The 22531-nt window shown below is 41.2% G+C and overlaps 1 protein-coding gene across 2 annotated transcripts in view; it reads right to left on the bottom strand.

Moving 5' to 3' along the window:
• The window catches only part of LOC148831445 (semaphorin-4B-like), a 60843-nt gene extending 38625 nt beyond the window's left edge, over positions 1-22218 (bottom strand). For both annotated transcript variants that reach the window (XM_088921297.1, XM_088921298.1), the window contains exon 1: positions 22037-22218. The gene's annotated coding sequence lies outside the window, so the exon portion shown is untranslated. The remainder of the gene's footprint in view (positions 1-22036) is intronic.
• Between the last annotated feature and the right edge of the window lie 313 nt (positions 22219-22531).

Below are 22531 nucleotides of genomic sequence, written 5' to 3'. Positions count from 1 at the left end.
AAACCTACAGAAGAAACATTGCTGCTTAATATCTTTATAATACAGTATTTTAGCAAATTACCCCAATATAACAAAATAAATGCAGAAAATGCTTTCCATACTTGGAGACTGTTTAGATCTGCACACAGAAACTCTTTATCTGCTTTAATTTTCCTTGTAAGTAAACATATAGAATCACTGGTAATCTGTGGGATCCAAAGCTCATAGATTTGACAAACTGATAATCTCTTCGGAGACTAATTTTAAGGGAGCAGAATCACACCACCACAAATTAGCCAAATACCCGATTCACCTGCTTTGGATAAAAATCAGTCAGATAAACTTAAAAGAAAGTCAAGCCACCTCATGCTGAGGAGTCACACTTCTCAGAGTAAATGGAAAATGGTTTGACCCTCACATTCCATGGGTACAGTAATCTGGCCTGATGAAAACCTACTGACTAAAACACTGGAGTTATGCACCCTGCATGCATCAAGACTTTTTTTCTAACTGGATTCCCAAGAGTTTCTTTGCTCAGTTGAAAAACAAAAAATTTCTTTGAAACCACAAATAAGTATGCGATTTGTCTGGTGAGTAAAAACAAAATTGAAAATCCAACACAATATCAGGCCAAAGTAGATCTGCGTTAACTGAAAGGAATCTGACTAGCATGTCCATCAGTTCATATCTTCTGTATATACAGTAGTGCACATAAGTGGTTTTCCATTGAATTGCATTTGCAGAGTGAGATTTAAATACACTCATTAGGGAATCTGTTTCCTTCATGGTTTTTAAATCACTATTAAAAAGTCATTGATGTAATTGTGTATTCTTATACCCAGGTATCAGACAAAGCCTCCCTGTCTCTCACAGATCAATCACATTATTCTGAAAACAGCAATTTCCAACTTAGTTTGCTATATCAAGCAAATTGGAAAAGAGAAAACATATTTGTAAAAACATCTGTAACATGTAAAAACTACAAGGATTTCAAGGACATTTTTAAATTCTACATTTTTAATCTAATCCACACTTTAAGATATTGGATGAGAGCTTTTGCAACAGAAACCAAAAATCTACTGTACATTAGGACCAACAAAAACAAGTAGGGCCATCAAGACTGACCTTACAAATCTGAAGTGAAGCAGAGCATTAACAAAGATAATCTTTCCCCTTTTTTATAGTCTATAAAACATAACAAATAACAAGATTGATTTTTTGTCCTCTCTAATTCAACAGAGGAAGCCTCATTGTACCTTGTAACATCCAAAAACTTTGGTGTTATTAGTGGGATTAGAGATTTGTCACTCTTACAGTGTGTCACTGCTCAACTTCTGCCCTGTAATCATTCTGCCACATGCAAAACCCTTCTCTCAGACTTTCAACAGCATTACTGCACAAGTCATTGACCTGGCTTCCTGTATCAAGAGCAACAGAAGTGCAAATGTATTGATGCATTTGATGATTTTAACATTTTTCTTAAGCACATTCTATCTCAGTGTCTGAGAGATACGTTCAGGTACCCTACATGACCCCTGAGACTGGAATATTGAAACGCAGGAAAGGTCTCTAATTAGTACAGCATCCTGATCTTTCCGAGGTCATCTTGCATGTATCTTAACAAGGACTCCATACAGCCTTCCCTCACCAACCACAGAACTCATTCTAACACGGTTTATATGTCCAGTCATCGCGGTCTTCGCGGACAAACCCTCTCTCACGCATGGTTTCCATATTAAGGTCTTCTAGACCATGGGGGAACCCTTGCTCACGCACTGTTTCCTTATTGAGGTCCAGTCTTCCCAACCATGGGAAAGCCTTTGCACATACATGGTTCTGCCCACTGAAACGTTTGAAAAGCATGCTGCGTCTCCACCCTCTCATGACCCTGTGTTACTGTCTTGCCTTCCTGATGCACCGGCGACCCTCCACCCAGCTAGAGGCTCACCTGTGTACTTTTCTATGTTCTCTTAAGCATGTTTTTTCCCTGTGATATTTTCAATCATTTGTCCTTAAATAATTCAATTACAACATATTACTTTCATAATAATGTATTTGTCATTTTCTCTTGAGAAATCTGTGTGTTACGTTAGTCCTTGATGCATGTAACATGGACTGTGGGAACCTAACCCTTATTTCCCATATACTCAAGTATTTACCAGCTGAGGTTTTGCCAACTGCGTGAGAGATGTGGTTGACGATGGACAGCTGTACTTTATTATAAATTCTCCTACCCTTCTATCTGCAGTCAGCAGTTTTTTCTGTACTTTTGTGTAAGCCACCCTCAGGAACTAGATCACCTTGACAGACTGAGCTCATTCAATAATGACAAGAAACAGGGAAGTAAGCTTCTCCATCTGCCCCATGACGCCCGTGGATAATTAACTCTTTAACTATAAAACTTCAAAAAGTGCAAAGTCTAGTCCTTCGGAAAATAGCACTTGCCAAGGGATATTGAGTTAACTAATGTCTTCAGAAATAAGGTTATCTCCAGAATGTCTGTTGAAATTGGTACGTGTTTTCCTGCAAGGGATCCTCATATTTGGATTCTCTGCGTCAAAAACCTCTTGTCATTTTATGAGACACAGAAAGGGAAAATGACTCATTATAATGATAGATGTAGTATTAAGCAATAGCAATAGTATCTGAAATGCTTTGAAACTGTATACAGAGAACTGGTGATTAACACTGAAAATGTGATGAATGGGAAATGATACAATATAGATAAAGCTGAGTCATAAAGCACAAGACTTAAAATCCAATATGGGGTAACATGACCCATGTGTTAATAAAGCACAGTGAGAAGATCAGAAAAAGGGCCATTCTGCCCATTTATATCATTTGTTTGCTAGTAGCTATTTTCACAAAGAAGGCAGGGTTTCAGCTTTGATGACAAGACTGTGTTGCCCACCCCAGACAACTATAACTGTCTGTGTAAAATAAGTGTCTCCTGTTCTTAAGGCTTATATGAGGCAGAACAGCCCTATACATCCATGCTAGTGCTGTACAAATCATGGGTTCTGTGCATTTCGCTTGCACTTATGACACAAGAAAGCAAGGATGCTACACTCTCACTTAAAGATATTGCTGGCAGAACATAAATGTCATGAGTCAGCTTCTCCATTTACCATTGCTTGTTATTGAATTATTTATTGGAACAGGTCACACATTAACGGCAAGCTCTTTTTTGTGTAACAAAATTCCTAGGATGAAAAAAAAAGGGAGAATTCTGCTGTTTTTGGACAGGCTCTCCTCCTAATGCCCATCTGTTCAATACAGAATTTGTCATGCTCTGCCAAAGGTCCTACACCGCGCCACACTGCCTCAGGGAAGAACGATAAGCATCATTAGTCAGTTTTGCCATGAGCAAAGTGGAGTCTTCTCCCTCAGCTCCAGATGTAATCAGCTGATAAACTACTTTGCTGGAACTTTTTCTCCTGCTGCTACAGGACGACGAGGCAGAGAGATGGACAGGTAAAAACAAATGCTGCTGAAGAAAAGTTCAAGTGCAAGCAGTTCATTTGATTAATAAGACAGCATTGCCTGAGAATGACAAAGAGATTTTTTTGCTATTAAGGCTCTTTATATACCTCATATTGCAGGAAATTAATAGTATGGCTGTGAGTCAACCTATTAAGAGTATTGCTCCACTTCAGCATCTATGGAGACAACACGTACTACACCCCTTCTAAAATTTCATAACACCCTTTTTATTGAAAAAAAAGAAAATTAAAGATTTCATAACAGATTGAATCACGTTCTCAGAGCCCTGTTTTCTTTGCTTTTTGAGCAGGGAGGTTTGGATCTGTCCAGATGTTCGAGTTCCTTTGCAGCCTGCGTTTCAGAACAATGTGCGTGCTTTTGGCCGCCAACGTCAGGCTTATCTCTGAATCTGTTGAGTGTTTGCTTTCTTTTCGGTGTTGCGTTACATCTCTGGAGTGCCTCCCTGGGGACTTTTGCCGTAGTCAAGATTATAAGATCAAGTGTAAAAAAAAAAAGATCAGTTTTATGTTCTGATTAGACAGGACATAAAGGAAGTAAGGAAGACGGTACTTACTCGAGAATCTTCTCAGGCTGAAACCAAAACAACCAGCTCTGACGTCTGTCTGCTTTAATAAAGCATGGTTCCGTTAACTAAGTTAAGTTTTATCTTGAGTTTTAGATTAAGTGCTATGACATATGGATAAAAGCCAAGCAACATTTTTTTGACGAAAGAACAGTGTCCTCAGAAACTCAACCCCCTGAAGGAAGCAGAGCTCTAAGTTTATTTTGTCATGATGTGATTTCACGGAAATGCATTTCTTAGAAGCCGGTTCTCCAGAGTTTATCCCAAACGCATGAGAGGCTCTCTAAAACTAACAAATCATGGCCAGGAGTCAGCCCTGACAGAGCCGATTTCCACCAAGCCAGCATAACTCAGCCACTCACTCACACAGTCATCTGAAGAATCGCGCTGCACAGCCCAGCCAGGAGAAGAGAACGGCAGGCATGTAAGGCTTGCTGAATGATTCAACCCTGGGACAAAAATAAACTGGGTACCACAATATGTTCGCAGGAGCCTAGGCGCAGAGCTGAAACAGCTGAAACATGGCTAATGTGTTTCTGAGGGTGATGATTTTCATTTCAGGCTCATCAGTGCAAGGCCGTTAAATGATCGGCTGGAAAAGCACACTGTAAATCAGCCAAGAAACTAAGAGTTTGGAATTAATGTGTTTCTGTCCTGCAAAGCAAAGAAACACTAACAGCCTGTAAATGGTTTTACGAGATCAGAAGAAAACCAAAGAAACAGAACAAGTGAGAGGGGAGGGCCAGCCACAGTAATTCTGCAAAGGACTGAAATTCTTCTGGAGCTCTGAGGTACGCTGTAGTGAATCCACCTCCAGAAACACATTTACCATTCTACAGGCTGCAGTGTCAGCAGTCACATGCCCCAGTGAGCCCTCAATGCTTTACAGTTATTACATTTTAACTGTATGAGCATTTGCATCTTTTCAGTGTATTTGACCACGTTATGGAGCATCAAAGTAGTATGATCGCCCTAATAGTAGGAAGAAGCTGTTTTAAACGCATAATGAAAACGGAGTACATTTAGAGAATGCCTTTCTGTACACACTGACCAACAGTTTTCATTGGATTATGTCTCTTGATGAGGCTTACCTCCTAAGATTTTCACAGCTAGTGAAACGGCCGTTTTCAAACATGCACCTTGGCTTTTGCTTCTTTAACATGTTTTCTGCACCCTCATAGGAGGGGTAGTATTACAGTGTACCCTGGGTTTTAGTAAGCACACAAATAAATTCCCTCCCTTTATAAGATTACAATGGCAAAAATACCCTTGGGAAGAAAGGAACAAATAAGATTCTTAGTAGCACATTCCTAATACATGGCTCAGTTGTGTGTTCTTGTATCACAGTAAGTCTTCCACACCCTAATTGCTCCAAAAGCCATACTATATTTTATGTTAATAAATGCACTCTGGCTCCTGTATTCTAAGAGTTTGTACGTCATCCATCCCCTATAAATCTCTTCCCATCTTCTCATAATAATTCCTGGGTTTTGTACTGTAACCTCTTTGTTCTAACCTAGTATTAAGAGAACAGTTCCTCAGCTGTTGGACATGACACGACAAACATGCTATTAAATTCCTTGTAAAACACAGATGAGAGTGTTGGGAGACACACTGCGAGTCCTTATCACTGTTGTGTTAATACCTACCTGATGCGCTCTGAGTTACCAGATTTCTCACACCACACTGGCCAACATGTCAGGAACTCCCAGTCAGAAGAATCCACGCCAAGGACAAGCAATGTGTGTTCGGCGCCGAAAGCACGAGATGAGACTTCTGTCAGGTTCTTAATAGCCACAAAAATCCTCGAAATTTAAATCCTACTAACGAGGGGGGGAAATGTGCACTCCAGTCCCACATACAACCATCTTCATTACAAACTCCTCTGAGGGTGATCCAGAACAACGGGCTAAGATTGGGATGCAGATATCCTAGAGCCCTTTGCAATACAAACATGCCCTACTCAAGCAGTTCTTTCAGCCTTCAAAGGTCCAGCAGGTGATTTGTGGGGGATTCAAATATATGGGCTAGTGAGAGATTGCGCTTGTTTCCTGAGACTCAACGCCTCGGCCTCTTACTACTCACACACAGTCTGGTGACCAAGGTATCTCTCATACAAGAGAGCCTTCTAAACAATTCCTTTCTTTGGATATCATTAGATGAAACTCAAAACAAGTGGCATGAAAACAGCAGTGATAACCTTGTACAAAACGTATCTCGGTAATCAGCACTTGATCCACCAGAGAATTGCGTCAGAAAGGTAACCAGTACCATCCCATATACAGTACTTAAACAGAAAGACAATTCATAGTGAGTCAGAAATCTGCAGGAGATAAGATATCATTTGTGTTTTATTCCTCTACTCTGTGTGCTTCCTCAGCAAAATAACCAGTTAACCCAGCTATGTTTCCTAAAAAAAAAGAGCAAAGGGCAAACTTTTATTGAGTTTCTATCCTAGCAATGCAGCATTTCACAACACACGTATCAAACGATCTGTTTCCTTATGTGAAAGTCCAGTTGGCCGTACTACTTCACAAAGTCACACACTTTTTCTCTGTTCATTTAATTAGTTAATGGGACACTGGAAAACAACTAAATATCTCAGGACCCCCCCCCCACACACACACACACACACACACACACACACACACACACACACACACACACACACACACACACACACACACACACAGCTCCATGAGAAACTCCAAAATGACAGAGTGTACTGGTTTACTATAATTAATGACGTTTCTTTTCAAGCAAATTCCTTGGTGAGCAGTTTTGCTGTGATTGCTTCCATATGCCACTTCAGAGATCATTTGCTTTACAAATTAAAGCTGGGGATCTCAAGTGACAGCGTTGAGTGTTGCTGTTTTTAAACTACAGCATCTTATTCAGGACAAGAAGATTTATTCAGCCAATGAAGCTGTATCATAAGAGGTGTAATGAGATGCCCTGTTTACTGAAATCATTGCTTCCTGTTTGACAGAAAAGGGTTTTGGTATGACACATGCCAGCCTTTGAGATCTAAAGTAAATTCCAGGTTCTTACAAGTGCCTTACTATCAAAGACTACTTGTAGTATGGGAGCTATGTCCACATACGAGCTGCAAAGGAGTAAGCAGAGGTTCATTCACACTGAAAAGTAGAAAAAAATAAAGCCACAGCACAATGTGTAGACAAATGAAGAAAGCTACAGAGTCATAATTTACACACAAGAAAGTTTTTCACTTTTCAGCATGGAATTAACCTCTTCTTACTCCTTATTACCATCAACACTTTCAACTTCAAAGTATACACCTTCAGACCACAGCTGGAATCAAAGGGTTCTGTGAATGGTACCAAAAATCCCGACTGAGTGGGAATCTCAGTTATTAGGAGCTGCAGTGTCCACAACAGAACTTTTATCGATGAAATGAACCTCCAAACCTTTCCCGCAAAGTAGTATAAAAATACTTTGCTGTATAAGCTGTGCACAGAGAAAAGGAGACTACGAGAATAGTATCCTTGGGCCAAAAACCACATTCTAGTTTCATTCAGACACCAGTCTAGTAAAGAATGAGACAACAGAGTGCAACGCAGGACATTGAGAGGAGTCAAATCATGCACTGCACGACATACTTCATGGTCAGTAAGATGCACCAGAAACCTTCATTTTTCCCAATGCTCTGAGTATGCCAAGCCCTGGAGAATTATGGCTGCAAGTACGCACAGGTATAATACAGTTAATATTCTTATTGTTATCTACCAACACATTCTCACCAGCTACCTGGCCACCTTTCAGATAGGAAAGCAATATTTAAAATCACATTAAATAAGGTGTGGGACATGGAACAGAACAGTTAACTGCACTGTTTATCAGCTTCACCTTGGTAACACTGTTTAGAAAACCTTGCATCTCTGTGACACTATCAAGAAAAGAAATCAGACCTATGTTTCAGACAAAAGCTACTAATAGTATAGCAGGCAGTGTCTTACGTATCTGTACATTCAAAATAGAAGTTGAAGGTACTCAGGACTTTTTTACATTTAAGCACAGTTTTCCCAGGCAAGCAGTAAATTACTTTTTAAGATGTTAAGCTTGGTCCCACTGAGAAAGCACCACATTCTGTGTGTGAAACAGCCACACGTGGGCGTTAATGTTGTTTGGAGGGCATGGGTACTGAAAAATGAGGTTGTATCACATGGCAGGTGTACAGTGACAAGCCCAAGTGATTCATCACGCGAGTTGGTCAGGATCCACAAGCCACATCACCGGAGTGGTGACACCAGGATGACACCAGGATCACGTAATCTGGGCTTGTGATCTACATGGTTTCACCCTGCTGGCTGCAATTACACATTTTCCCTGACCTCACTGCAAATTTACTGTACATGACCAAAATACTGTAGATCGTGGAGGGTATACATTATGACTTTTTTCAGGAACATAACTTCATAATAAAGTGCAACAAAGCAAGAAAAAGATTATATGTTCCTTGGAAGAGATGAGTGCTTCCTGACACTTACTCTAACTTTTTGCTACCTGATCTAACTTGGAGAGGCTTTCCACTGTTTTGCAGTAAGCAAACAGATTTCCCTTGTTTTACTGCCGGTATTGACTCCAAACCTGCTGTCGACGGATAAAGACCAGGAAAGACTTAAATCTATGCAAATTGTGACTTCCACAACAGATGTAATTTTTGAAAGAGAGTCTAGATGACAGTTATCACGAATGACTTCTATTTAAATTTCGCACTTCACAAAATAGTGCATTCCTGAGATTAAAACTTGTTGTCTGGTCTTATAGAAGGACAGGTTTTCTAATTTCCAGGCACTGAATTTAACCAGGAAAGTATTTATAATAAGACATTCACAGCTGAAAAATATTCTGTATAACTTGTATATATATGTACACGGATATTGGCATTTAAGCAGGTAATGTAAGTCAAGAAGTCTTATTTTTTGCAAAAATCCCAAGGGGCTGGTAAATACGGCCAACATTTTGGCATTTTGGAACATACACAGAAGAACTACACAAGATTTACGAATAAGAAATCTGCACCTTAATGTTTCAGCAATTCTTTTTTTAAAGCTTGCATAACAACCCTGCATACAGCTTCTCTTGCCATTAAGCAATTGTGTAATTCATGCTGGCATCCACTTTGATGTCACATAAGAACTGAATTCAGTTATACTTTATAACACAATGTGAGTAGCTCCTGGAAGAGGGAATCGGAAAAGAGTCACACGCTGAAAGTTCTGGCACAGCTAGCAATACTACTGACAAACTCAGATGTCTTTCAGCTCTGCTGTTAATACAATGGATCTCCCACTGGCCAAACATTCCGGCTGTGCTACTGGCAAATTCACATCAGTGCAAGACAAGCTGTTTCACAGAGAATCTGTTTTTTCAACCTCAGCCTTTCACCTGTTATATAACACTAAAGGACTATTATGTGACAGAGGTGATACAACAATTCTGGGTTAAACTGCAGCCATACACTAAACATCTTAAATACAGAGCTAAATTCTTAATAGAGTGTTTCTTTGCTGAATTAAATACTTTCCTACTAGAAGCTACTGCATTTAATTTTTAATAACATCCTATGACACCTGTCTAGTATTGAGCAAGACAATGGAGTGAAAGCTCATTCTCACATTTAACCCAGGAACAAAAGAAAGGCTCCTACAACACATGACATTTTTCTAGGAAATGAAGTCTAACTAGATATCCTTAACTGATAACCTGTGTGTTTTAAAATGTCATAAGCCAATGAGAACCAATCCACTGTTCCTGTTGTCTGACAGCTTCCTCATTCTCTTCATCACAAAACAGTACTGATGCCAGAAACGACATGGATAGAAAGGCCTGCCTGAGTACAGGGGATAACGATAACTGCAAATGGATGATATTTTTAAAAACAGCTTTTTAAGAGTTACAATCGCCTAGGGAACATAGATACAATAACGCACAGCCTGCAAAAATAAAGTGTGGAAGAATAAATAATATACAGTAGCCCAACAGCCAACACAAAATATTTTTTTCAAGTGCATGCGTACAACCTCCTGTAAGTCAAGTTACAAGTCAAGCACAACTCCAGTTTAGAATTCCAAGCCATTGCCTTCCTGAGCATCATTCAGGAGTCCTCCGTTTCCAGGACATTTCTGCTGTCAGTATTGATTCTGTGCTCAAAAGAATGAGGATACTGTCAGAGAACAGGTATAGCCGCTGGGTTCTTGTCGTCTTCGATATCTGAGACATAATCAGATGGACTTTTGCTCATGAAGCTTTAGAAAACGTGGATAATCAGTCAAGGCTCACTGCAAAGACTGGGATGTAAATGAAAACAGTACTTCTCTTCTAATATATGGAGTATGACAAGCAGCAGAGAAGCAGGTCTGACACGATGCGAAGAAAACTGAAGCCCCATGTATAATTGATGAATGTGTACTTTTTTCTTCTGGAGATTTAAAATTAAATCGAGATTAAATAGTGATCATGACATGCTGTAGTACCTCGGCAAATTGCACGCGAGTTAAGTTAATCTCTGCCTGTATTCATCAGGATTTGCAGGAATCAGCCTCTGTAAATATTCATCGCAAGTCTTGTTGCCCTTTGTTAAATAGACCGGTGATCTTCTTTTTATTGTGAATCACCTCATTCTCAATGAACATTTAAATGTATGCTGCGTCATCATTGACCGAATAGATTAGTGACCTCCCTGACTTCAGCCTGCACAAGACTTCTTTAATATGAGGTCTGGGCAATGTCATCTAAAACCTCAATGCAGCATTGACGTTAAGAGGTAAGTGCCTCTTGAAAAGTTTGCTATCTAAGAAAAAATGTCAAGCCTAATTATGCACAGTGGGAGACTGTGTCTAAGCAATTCTGAAGGTGCCCTGTACTGCAAACTGGCTGGCCAATGGAACAATGTGTGGAGTCTTCTGTTTAACTCCAGGGTTGTATCTTTTGTGCCACCTAACTCAAGAAATCTTAAATAAAGGTGAAGTAATAAACTCTGATGAGGTAGGACAAGCAACAACTAAAGAAAAATCTGACCTGAACACCAATTTAATTGATTTGCTTATGTTCAGTATCTGAACAAATCGTGAAGCTGGTAATTCATTTTATTGTAAAAAAATACTGAAAAAAAATTGGCTGCATGAAGTCTAGTTGTCTCGCAAAAAAAAACACAAGATCAGCATCCCAGTTAAAAAATAAATATTTTAATTAATTTAATTAATTTCCAGAATTCTCTAGCTCAGGTTCCTTGCAACACTTGGCATGTGTCAGCTATCTACAGGGCCAGCTTACCACCTGACGAATCCAGGGAATTCAGCTTTCAGTTATTATAACATTACTCTTTAAGATCTCCATTAAGCTTTACAAAGTTTTTTTAGTATTTCATGAGCTTGTTTGAGAATATGACACTTCTCCATTGAGAAGCGCGTTCTATTGTCTATCTGTTCATGAAAACACTGCCAGCGACAAACCTGAAGAGATTTTTGAGTCCTGGTTGCTGTAATTGAGGATTTTCAATTGTTGGAAAATGAGCTGCCACACTCGCATGTTTACAGCAGTGATCTGATTAGTCCTTACATGGTAACAAAGCTGGATATGTTCTGTGAAAGCCAAGAGTGTTTTCGGGTTGCAGCTGTACTTATTAGTTTAAGTGCAGGATGTGCTGTTCTGCACTAAATTGCTCATCTGCCAAAGGCAAGTCCCCCATTTCTGAAGGCCTGCCTCCTCATTCAATCTGTGCTGCTACAGGATGCCCACTTCAGTTAATTAAGATTTCAGGTCCCCTGGAATGGCAGGAGAGCTAAGTCACACACTGGGGCTGACAGGCCCTGAGCTCTCAGACAGTCCTACTCTCTCAAAGATGAGACGACAGTTTGTTTATAAAAGCAGAGACTTTTTGCTTATCTTGTTTTCTTCCTCTCTGTCATTGCTGCTCACAGACAGGCAGCCAGTACTGGACACATCCGTCGACAGAATCCAGGCATCTGCACGGAGGCCTTCTCCGGCGGATATTGGAAACAGAATTTCATTAACCCTGGAGGCATTGTTCAGTCATCCCGAGACTCATAGATCTACAGCCCAAATCAAACACAAGTTCCTATTAGAAAACTGGAGAGATTGGAGTGTGCTTTCAGAATAGGATAAAACCATGAAACCACTGCTCCCCAAGAGAAACACATCTGTGAAGAAGAAAATACATGTTTACATGGGCTGGGAGATCTTTTCTTAAGCTCTTAATAAAAGGAATAATTACAAGAGGCTGAATGGTCTCTGAGCATTACTATCCCCTTCTTATGACAGCAGATTTTGAATGTGATTGTTTTCCAGTGACTAAGAATGAAAAATTGCATTCCTTAATACGAGACCCACAAGACAAATGCAGGGAGTACCTTGGAGCCTCCCGAGGACATCCATCACTGCTGCAGGCTGAAGATAGGGGAGTACAACGGGGCTGTTTGTCTCTCTCAACCAAAAGAACTAAGGTTCAGATGTACTGCGCCAGAAGCAAAGGCATTATCTTCTCTTCTTCCAAGATTAGTAGTCCGATGGCGTAAAAATAACTAAGTTTGTAGAAAAAAAAGTATGTCCCTGAATCAAATGGAGAACTTGCAGAAAAGCCTTAAAACCTAAAAACTAACAAAGCACTGGCATGAAAAGAAATAGGCTCAGCTAAGTAACGCTGCTTATAATTAAGACTATTGTTGTAATTAAGAAATGTGTCTAAATGTAACCAAAGTTTTAATATACACATTGATCATGGAGGGAAAATTCATATGCTATATCATCTCCTTCTTCGGCTATAACTTTAATTGACCTTAATGTATATAACCTTTCTGTACAGTGCCTGCAGCTCAGAAATCCCACCACCTACAAAAAGTACAATGCAATTTGAAACAAGTTCTATTACAGTGTCTCTCTTAAGGAAATGACATTCTCAACCATCTAAGTTCAAAGTTCTCCAATCACCAACTTTTATGAAGTAATAAAAACAGCAACAAAGGTGGATTCTTTTAGACCGATAGCATTCACAAACCTTACTTTGAAACATTAGAAACATGCACACAAAGGGTTGAGATTAAAGCTTTAAAAAGAGAACAAACACAATGACAGCTTTGTAAGGATAATCACTCTTTAACAAAGATTTCATGCGATTATGTTATTTTCAATTAACAACCTTAATTGGTTACGGCAGCATCAGCATTTACAGCTTACCATGTAATTTAGGACTAAATCACAATTGCTTTCAAAACAGGCTGCTTCTCACAGAGATTAATCTGTACTTTGGTTTTTTATAGAAGTACAGTACACAGAAAAGCACAGATAGTAAGTTTTCTAAAGGCCTTAAAACACCAGAGGCCTTTATTACAAGAGACATGGCTTTTCAAGTTACTCATCTGCTCTGAGTCCACTCTCTTACAATGGGGGAAAAACACTGATGATTTCTGGAGCCAAAGTTGGAGCAGACTGAAGAATTAACTCTGCTTCCGCAGCTCAGCAGCATGGTGACAGGCCTCTATCGTAGGGCTAAAGATATACTGCAACGTTTGGCAAGCATTTAAAAGATAAAATAAAATTACACTTCATCATCAGCTTGTAGCCATGGGATCATTTCATATTGCTAACAAAGCAATTTTTATATGCAATGTTATGCAAAATGCAGTTCTCTGAACTGAAACGTCAACAAATGCTTTTTTTCTCTCTAATCTAGCCTGAAAAAAACCCATCTGATTACGTCAATGTTTTCCCTTGCAAAGCTTAAACAGTACCGTCTCTGGACTCTCTTCCAATAGTTGCTCATCTCTTTTCAAAACAGGAAGAAATAAACGAGATGTCATTATCGTTAGCAACGCACACTGTATTGTATCATCCTGGCACTACAGCACATGATAGGAAACTGGCCATGTGGCAGGCTAGATCAAACAAGGGAGATGGATGCATAATCAGATGAAGATGCAAAACCCTTGGCACTATGACTACAAAACCCACTGATCACCTTGATCTCTTTGATGCTTTTTAACCAATGGCTTTGTTCCCATGAAGATGTACAGAAATTGTGTTTATTACTCTCTGCTAAATCTCAGCAGTCAATAATTCGCCATTTAAGTAAGTCACAGAATGGATTCTTGCTTTGAGATAGAGAGATTTTTTAGAAATTGTAAGTGACAGCACCCTAGATATGTCCTGCCAAACATACTCCATTGCCTGAACTCCACTGAGGGTTTTAGGCAAAAAATTCAACAATGAAAGTCTTGAAAGTCTATCCATGCAGTCCATGCCACACTCAGTCTTTTATGAAAGTAAGTCTACACCTTTCAACCCAGTGCCAGCGATGTCACGTATAAATCACTGTTCAAGGCTGTGAATAAAAGCAGGGATCAAATTTTGCCATAAAGTAAAAAGGTTTGGACTTCCAATGGCTTGATTTCAATAGCTTAAATACAATGTCTACGATATCAGATGACAATTTTGCGGAGCAAGCGTAGAAGAAAAATGCAGGCTTGTTTCTATCTTGTTAGAAACGTTCAGTTAACAAGTTGCTTTGTTAAGAGTATTTGTGGTGCTTGCTGTTCAAAAGATCAGCTTTATCGTTGAAAACCACTTCTCTCTCAAAACTGGCAACTGGGCCTATGAGCCTGACTGAGCAAAACAACTTGGTCTAGAATGAAGTCCACTTTAGCAAAAGCGCCATGGGTTTCTGCCTTACTTTACCTCCACCGCACAGCCCGCTGGTCACAGCGGTGTCGTCACACGGTAAGGCACACACATTTCAAAGGGCGCCTGACATGCCTGAACCCTCTGTTTACCATTGAGAGTGCCGTGCGTCTCGTCGGCGGAGGCCATCAGTACAGCCGAACAAGCCGAAACAAGACTTCCCAGAGAGCCGTGAGCTCTACATGCAGGTAAGTGCTGATGTGAACGCGAGACAATGTGAAATTATCTGTTGCAGGAGAGCTCAGCTTTCCAGCGTGACAGTATGGCTGATATTAATTTGCAGCGTCCTTCAGTTGCCCCCGATTTCACAACCGTGTGTTATCTGTAATCAGATCCACCCCTCAGCCCTCACCTTCTTGGCATCTCACGAACAGGACGTGCCACGCCGAGGCCAGCTCTCTTGAAAACAAAATCGCCAATCCAGAGGAGAGGTCGGAATTTTTTTCTGAACAATCCCACTGTGGCGTTTCATTCATAATCAAGAAATAGTCGTAACACGGCTCATACCGCCAACACCTGCAAAGCCTGATGTAATCAAAGTCCTCTTCATTGTCCCCGAAACTTATACGTGCTTACTAGAGCCCATCCTTCCTTTGTGCGAGAGTAGAGAATAGTCATGCAAGCTGGCCATGTCTGAGGAGATGTTTCATCCTGTTTTGTGGCAGTAGGCCTTCATGTTATTCTGCTCGTTTTGTATCTGGAAGGTTAAAATGTCAAGTGGATTAGGCCACTGGTTCACTTGGTGATGATTACATGGTGGCAAGGCCATTATCAAGTTTTACAAGGGCTCAGAGGCGCTGCTAGACTGAAGACACGCCTGAGGTGAGATTTGACATTATTGTTAGGCCCTTTCTTTCAGAGATCCAAGCGGAGACAACAGCACTTAGCTGTGAAAAGGGCAGCGCCCTTCTGCAGTAGGGTGACAAAGGTTTCCAATTTAATATAAACCATGAACCTGGATATCTAAATTTTCCATCTACCACACCCTCATCCTCAAGCTCCCCGTAGCTCAGTCAGTGATAAAGCACCCTAAAGACATGTAGCAGAAAGTACGGTTGTAAGTGCTGCAGTCTTGCCTCATAAAGCGTTTTCACAGATCTATTATTTTCTTGCCGAAAGGCATTTTTCTTCCCTGCTCTCTGCCCCCAACATAAATCAACACCAGACATTCAGGACCTTATACACAACATGACCACAGAGATGCGTTTGTGCAAAAACACAGTCACTCTCAAGCGTTCATATGTGCTGAAGGAACATGAGCTGCAAAGTTCTAGTTGCGCGACTAAAGATTGTCTCTCTTGCACAACAAATTTCACACTTAATCATTCAGAGAATAAATCACACCAGTTAATTACATGGCTTTTGAAATGCCTCAATGTGGTTTTGGGTCTTGTTCATTCATCCTGTCTAAAAGCTCAAGTGATGCACTCAGTCTGTGTCTCACATGCTGTAGTTACGCAAAAGTGGCCAGAGCTCATTTCATGTGTCATTTTTGTGGGACACTATTTCACACTTCCTTAAAATTCTGGAAAGTTCCCACAGCTTGCAGACATATTTTGCAATGTAGGTGAACCAATTTATTTTTCATTTAATCTAAAGCTTTTGGATGCCTGAAAGATGAAAAAAAAATGGGGTTCAGACCTGAAGAAATTCTTGAAAACGTATTGAAAAAATGTGTTTTATTAACTCTGATCTTTTCGTCTTGATATATGACAACTGTCAATGCTTATAAAAGAAGTGTTTTTCTGAGCACAACAGATGAGATGTACTTCAGCCATACCAAAAAAACCATTAAATGTCAACCTGCACTTTCAACAAGACTCTTTCATTGACGTAAGAAATTAAAACACAAAGAACTGTGTGAGTGCAGCTTCCACTATGAAATAATGGTACACAGATGGTAATGGCTCGTTTCCAGACGGATCTGAGGAACCTTCTTTTACATTTTCATGAAGAAACTCATAAGCCAGCAGAGAGCATTCCAACAGAGTGTCACCACTGTTAGTCACAAGCACCTCATGATGGGGAGACACTGCTTACATGCATAACAACGTTCCTAGTCTTCACGTGTCAAACCAAAGTTTACCAAAGCTAACCATTGTTGTCACTCCCTCTGTAAAAGAATCCCACACTAGCTCTCTTCTCCAGCTGAATCACCCAAATTGCAAGGCACCAAACTCTATCTACTGTATATTTGTATAGTAATATGGACTTTGTAGAACTGTAACTTTTTCAAATGCTAATTAAATGGGATAACACTACTTTTATCCATTTTCCTATATATACATACTTAAATACACCTCAGTTCATCTCTCCTGATATCGTACTCATTTTCATGCCCTGAAATGAATTTTTACTTCAAAAGGTTTCATGTGGCATTTTCAGCAAACTTAGTCGATCTCGCAGAGTTCTGGTTCAATGAAAATGATTTTAAAATGGGAACCACACATTGCTCGTTAAGAAAAAATAACAAACCACTGAGTGGAGCAAGCTAAAGGCAAGACTGTTTAAAAGGTTTGGATGGTGTCAGAAGATTTTAGAGGGTAAAAGCAAACTTGCATTAAGTAGTTTTAAGTTAGGAGCCTGTATTTTTAAAGTTGTATTAAATTTATACATGAAGAATAGCACAAAAACAAATCTTCCCCATGCTAAAGAAAACTCTGGGCGAGCAAAGGTTTGGGGAAGTGTAAGAATTTGCCTTCCCAGCTGCGGAAACTGCCCATGGGATCGGCAAGGCAAGGAATTCATGTGGAGCCATCTCAGCTCAGGCTCTGTCGGAAGAGAAGCCCTGCTGAGGCCAGAGAGTGAACATGCTCATATTTTGGGAATTCCAGTCCTGCGGGAAGAAAACAGCTTGTCCTCCCAATACAATCCAGCCCTCCCCGTCTTCATCTCCACAGCACTTCTCCCCATCTCTGTTAGACAGACGCAGGGGCCGAAAAAAACAAGTTGTTCTTGCTCTTTCCTGGCCACAAATCACACTGAGGCTTGACATTCAAACACTGGCCAGGAAAACTCAAGGGTTCGCAGTCCAGGAACACGTATTGCATGAGATAAGGACCCAACAGGCTGTTAATTAACATTGCGAATATATTATGTACTAGTATCTTCTAGGATCTGGGTTGCATTCAGCCTCGTCTACAGATAGATGCAAAAAAAAAAGTATTCTTTTCGCCTAGAGTTTTCTTTTGCATAGCCTTTACAGAGATATTAAATTCAGACTTGTGAAGAAGCGTCTTATTTTCAAAGGTACTGTAGAAAGAGCTCACCAAAGTGTCAGGAGTGATTTTTAGATATATGTAGTTCTGTAATGTCTTCAGGGGCTTGGGAGAAAAAAAAATTTAAAAAAGAGAACACAAACAGGTCTGTCATCAATGGCTTTCAAAGGAATGCCTAGGAGGGTCAATAGTGCTCCATTAGCTCAGCAAAGGGCAAAAACTGGAATGTCCTCACATGTTAGGACTCACTGGCCACATGAGGGAGGTTCAAAGTGTGCCTGGACATCCTAATCCCTCAGCAAAAGTATTTTCAAACTAATATCAGTGCAGCATAAGGATGTGCTAGAGTTTGCAGAAATCTCACATGCAATGTAAAATCCCAAAAGCAACTAACTGGAGCTGATAAAAAAAAAAAATTATAACTGTGTTTGACAACACTCTCTTTAAAGCGCTGGCAGTTGAATGCTGGACTTTGCTGTACATTCCTGTGCGCCATTTTGTACAAACAACTCTGCTGTGATAATAATCTTATAAAGTAGGAAGTCAGATTAACCAAGAGTTAATCATACAGTTAAGCTGTTGTTCAAGCCAGAATTGTGTTATGGGATAGACTGGAATGAGCAGCAACTGCCACCACTTACTTTAGCAAATCATCTTTTAAAACACCAACACAAGTCGTAAGACAAGATAAGATCACTTGATTGGCCATATTTCTTGCATTAGGAATTTGTCTTTTTGCATACCCCAGCTTGCTCTCCATGAGACACGCTGGCACACAGATGGGGAGAGGGATGCTTGGGCTAAGAGCGCAGAGTCAGCCATTTATACAGCCCCCCTGGAGCAGCTGGTGTTAAGGGCCTTGCTCAGGGGCCCAACGAAGTAGGATTCCTCTGCTGGACAGGGATTTGAACCGGCAACCTTCCAGCCACAGGCGCAGATCCTTAGCTCACTGGGACAAGAACACTCATATTACTTATCATAATATGCTACATCATATTACTATAGATTTATCATATTAGACACTAATTTAAACAATATAATATTACAGAAAATATTGGGCTGAACTTATACGGTAAATACACACAACAGAGCATGCAATGTGAGCTACAATGGTCGAAATATCTGTGTCAATCCAGATTTGTACAGGGTTTCGATGTCAGAGCCGAAGGTCCCTTTCAAACTGTTACCAAAGACAAAAAAAAATTCTGGCCAGCATCCAGGGCAAAAGCCATTTCCCACACCATGGCATTGCGTCGGACTGGGAATATGAAGGAGGCTGCACTTTTTACAAAAGGATGTGCTTGCAAAGTTCCCATCAGCGAGTATACAGTAAGTTTCTCCCTCAGGGTCCCTGCTTAACCTTTGAGGTTACAAGTGACACATTGCGTCAGTGCATGTGTGTAGGGGGTCTTTCTCATCAACCCCCTCGCCTTTCCATCGCCCCATCATGGCACGAGTCTTCTCGTGAAGAACTGCACGTTTGCTGTGTCCCAGCGAGGACGACACGGCGCTGTAACAGTACGCCAATCTCATCTCTTTTTCCAAAGGGAAAAAAGAAGTTTGCAGCTCTCTCAGGTCAGAAGACCAGGATCAGATAGCAGAGCTAAAGTCTTCAGGGAAAACAAAACCCTGGATCTGTTGAATCTCAGGAGCTGATAAGCTACACCTGGCTTGTGCTTGAGAAGCACAGATAGGGATCTAACTGACAGCCCAGGGTCTTGTCTGCATGTGTGCCGTGATCTGGGCGACTGTGCGATCAAATCTTAGGTTCTTCACGCATTCCGTACTTTACTAGCAGACGGACACCTCATCGACATGTCTTTTTGTGCAAATACAAAGCTTAAATCGAGGAACGGCAAAAACATTTAAAAAATCCCCTGAGGGGCACTTGAATAACACCTCAAGGACCAGATGATTGTGATAGAAAACATGTGGTTGCAAAAAAAAAGATAAAAGCACCTGATGCCATGTGAGATATCACCCAGCAATGTTCTTTATTTTCTCTAAATCAGGAACAGGTTGCAGAATTCACTTGCTTTTCGAACCTGGACTCCACAGTAGCCCTGTTTTCTTACTGCACTCCAGAAGAACAGCTGTATAGCACGCATGGTTTTACTTACAGTAGCACCTCCAAGCCAGGCTCTCCGTAAATCACAAAGTGGCAGTAAAAGTACAAGCATAGAGGTAAACCATTTTCCACAAACACATACACAAACCATCACCTGAAACTCTGTAGCAGCTACGCTGTCTTACAAGGGATGATCCCCCTCACAGACCCTTTTGGAACAACAAGCCAAGCATTTTCAGACTGTGTCAACAGCTCATTGTCAAGGCTGCTGTACACAGGCGTCTGCAGCCAGCTGTTGCCTTAAAGGGACCAGACTAAAAGAAACACAAAGCAAGTCCGTCAGCAGGCTTTTCTCTAACCACAACCTTGACATCAGCCAAGGCACATGCATGTAATCTGTTACGTTTCCCTGTTACAGATTATTAAGATTACGGCTGCCTTGTGCAAGTGATTTACAATGCGATGGATATATTCGGTCCATCTGTTTGTTAATTGTGAACTTTACAGTTGTAAAATTGTTATACCACTTACAGTGCATCCTCAGCCAGCTGCCCTGTTCAAGATCACTACACCGGTATGCCCGAGCTGCCTGTTGACTGTGATGCTGACTAACAAAGTAGAACCCCCCCCCCCCAAAAAAAAAAAAACCCCACTTTCACTTCTCACAAAAATCCAAGTCAAAACCACCCTTAAGAAAATTCACCGCGGCAAATGTGTATGATGTTTTACATGTCACACGACTTTACCGTATTTACCCAAATCTGAGAACCCAAACACATCTTTGCACTCGCACTCGATCTCATCACCGTTCTACAGCCTTCAGTGTGCAAAGCAGCGACACTGCAGTTTCCTACGCCTTGAGCCGAGCCCAGGCGCTTTTTCCACTAGCGCTCTCCTGTCTCTCCTGCTCTCGCACGGCGCAGCAATCCGGACTCCGCAGGCTGGCGGTTCGTGACCTCGCCTCGCCACAGCGTGAGACCTGGACTGCTGGCCCGCTTGTAAACACGGCTGCACCTGCTTCGCACAGGGAAGCCCCGGGTCATTCAGAAAACGCCCACAAATTCGTGAGGAAGCCCGCTAGTGCGCAAGGGGAGGAGGGAGACTAAATTTAAAGAGCTAACTTAAGACTTTATTCAGCACTGTTAAACTGGATATCACCTCCCTGTGCTGTATTATTAACACTGTACAGTACTTCGCAAGTCTAACCACTCTCCAGTGACCCGGACTCTCGCCCAGGGACAGAGCTAAGGTGTGAGGAATTATTTTGATACTGCACTACGTGCATTTCAGTTCCACATTTAAAATACAAATACAGTTACAACAAAATAGCCCAACACCCTAACTCGAATTCAGGAAAGTGGCCAAAGTGTGCCAAAGTTCACAATTGTGCAAGGTTGCACAGCTTGGAATGAAGCTCTCGTAATCCTCTCCTTTAAAAACACGCACACACCACAAGAGTTGAAGGTCGTAAATAATTGCCAAGCACACATCATAACTCAGTACATTATGTACACTAGGCTCATTCACTCTTATCTCACTATCGGGGCCACAGTTAAGAGTTAAGAGGCTCACGTCGTTGCTCAGTCCGGCTCAACACAAAGTCTGCAACTCTCCAGTCAGTTTCCCCACAGAAAGCTGCTAACGTGCTCCTGGCTTTCCAATGATCCCTCTTTCCCTGGCTACCACTGACAGATAAGACTGGGGCACTGCCGAGTGTCAGAGTACACGTTCACTCCTTTTCCACACGACGACAACAGCATAGCCAAAAGCACCGAGGACACGCTATAAATAAGGAGCAGGACGACACAGGCAGTGAATGGAGAGAGCCAGGGCTGCAGAAACAGACGCTGAAAACGCTCAAAGCGTCGTCGCTAAGCTCAGGCAAGCAAAAACCCCCAGAAGCTAACAGCAATGGTTAACCAAGGCAGCGTGCAGTTACACACAGTTAATGGATACATGCAGAATCGCCTTCTCCAGCTCCGCACTTACGTTCAAACAGCAGACCACCTCCTTAAGGACGAGACCGCGTCCCCTGGCACGACACAGAACAGAGGAAAACGTCCTTAACGAACGAGGAATATCCAGAGATCAACACTGCCTGAGACACCCCGGCGATACGAGTAGCGATCGGTGCAGTTGGGATCCGCCAGCTGCGCTTCGCCTCTTACTCTGTGCTCCGTCCTCCTCGCCACGCCTCCGAGCGAACGATCACTCGGATTGCTGATAACACGCACTCCCGATATAAGCAGCTTCCCTTTAAATATCGCGTAAAGGAATTTCGGGTGAAATCGCTTCCATTTTGTACCTTTTTCACAGGGTTCAGTCTTCAGACCCACAGCAATTTGTTTTCTCACGGGGTTCGCTGTGGGTTTTTGCCACGCAGTTTGTGGTTTTCAGATAAATTAAAACGCGAATTTTATGGAGTAGAAAGAGGGGTTTTACTCAGTACTTCATTTTGTTTTAGCTAAATCAATTACCCAAATG

The sequence above is a fragment of the Atractosteus spatula genome, chromosome 7, assembly GCF_055471065.1.
Source record: "Atractosteus spatula isolate fAtrSpa1 chromosome 7, fAtrSpa1.hap1, whole genome shotgun sequence".
Lineage (NCBI taxonomy): Eukaryota > Metazoa > Chordata > Actinopteri > Semionotiformes > Lepisosteidae > Atractosteus > Atractosteus spatula.
This window is presented reverse-complemented; position numbering and strand designations above follow the sequence as displayed.